This window comes from Balaenoptera acutorostrata, chromosome X, assembly GCF_949987535.1.
Source record: "Balaenoptera acutorostrata chromosome X, mBalAcu1.1, whole genome shotgun sequence".
Taxonomy (NCBI): Eukaryota; Metazoa; Chordata; class Mammalia; order Artiodactyla; family Balaenopteridae; genus Balaenoptera; species Balaenoptera acutorostrata.
The window spans coordinates 129,885,608-129,887,555 of NC_080085.1; positions in this window are offsets into that span (position 1 = coordinate 129,885,608).

A 1,948-nucleotide genomic window follows, 5' to 3' on the forward strand; every position below is an offset into this window, starting at 1 on the left:
AACCTCATAACAATCCTATAAGATAAGAGCTTGCATTACCCATATTTTATAGATAAGGCAACTGAGACACAGAGAAGGTAAAGCAACTTGACCTACATCAGAACTGGGTCTGAATCCAGGCAGCCTGCCTCCTAGCCTGTACACTTAATTCTCCACTCTATTAGGGATTGCCTGGGCCATAGTAAGTTATGACGAGGGCCCTGCCCATGTGAAGATCACTTCTACAGCTTGCAGAATACTTCCTTAAGTATTATCTCATATAAACCTCACATCTGAATCATTTTTGTAGATTGAGTAAAATAGCTTAAATATCTTAGTTAAGATTATCCAGCTACTCAGTGATAGAGATTACCCAAACTCCAGCCATATATCTTTCCACTGCAAATCACTGCCTTTTTGGGTGAACTGATTGGTGCTTACTGGCAATCTCCCCTCACCTCACCTCAGTGCCCACCTTTGCTTTCATTTTGAGGATAGAGGAATGTCTAAACCATAAAGTTACATCCATGATGAAAATCTTCTAGGAAAATTGGTGTTTTATTTGATGTTTTCAACAGTTGGTTTCTCAGAGAATCCTAAATCAATACTGCTGAGAGGGGTCCTAACCCTTACCTATATTGGACCTTTGGCTGTTCATTGAATGATTTCACAGGTCCCCATGTAGGAAAACTGTTTTTTAATGTAGCCTGTGGCTAAAAGGAATCCAAGCAAGTATTTCAAGGATATTAAAGATGCAGTCATCTTGATCACTCATTTTAGACATGTCCGTAGCCATGTCACACTGTTACCCATGGTGTGTTTATTTGCCAGAGACTTGGCATTTAGTAAGAGACACTTGACTAATAAGATAAAAGAGTCTGCTAATGAAGAGACTGATGCTTTATCCATGTCAGATCCCAGCGGTGATGGTCTCTGTCTATCAAAGAACTGATTCAATGTCGTTTCTTATTTCCCAACTTCTCAAAGACCACCTGTAATATTTGGACTTCCAGTGCCCTTTCTTTTCCCCCTCCAGTTTTATACTTGCTTTTTCATCTCTGCAAATTGGGAGTTTTCAAATACAACTTGAAATTTGAGTGGAAAAAGCAACACTCTGAGAGTTGTACGCCTAAGGCAAATTAGTGGAGCATCTCTAGTTAATACTTAGGTGCTGAAAATTAATGAGCCACTGCCTCTCAGATCTTCCAGAACACACCCTTAGGCTGCTGCATCATTAAGACTTTGAAATCATTCATTGCATTTTACTGAGGAAATATCTTAGCCTTCTAAAGTAAGCTGCTTCAGTTGTGGGAATGCCCTTTCTTCCTCCCTGTGCATCCTCAAAACACACCTTGGCACCATTCTGGTTCTGTGGATTCTCCCTTTATCCTGGTGATTTTTCCCCAAGAAAGCTGCAAGCTGTGGAGATGGCTCAAAATGAGCTTTTAAAAATCCAAACCTGAAAACAGAAAGGGCTCTCAAAGGCCTGTGTGTGGAACCTTCTATGAGCAAGGTTACCCAGTTTGTAACTTTACTAGGGGAACTCAGTTTTTTTCTTCCTCAAAGAAAAGCTACTGTGGTATCAGAATGTCAAAGTTCCACTGACCCACGAATCATGGTTTGGAAGGACTATTTCAATCAGCACAGGATTATAGAGTCCGGCTCTTTGCAAGGAATAGCTCAGTAGCAGTCAGAGCCTTTGGACCCCAACTGAGGGGACTGTTTAATGAAATAGTGAGTTCCTAAGGATCTCTGGGGACAGTCACGTAGGGGTTGGATGACCTCTTGGTTGGAATGCTATCAGAAGTTTAGAGTGACAGAGATTTGAGTTTGATGGCTGTTAAAAGTCTCAAGCAGCCTTAAAAGTTTAGGACTTTACGTATTTCTCTAATGGCAGATCTATGCGGGAAAGCAAACTCGGCAAATGATTGGATAATGTGAATGGTGAAAATAGCCTATGATTTTTTTC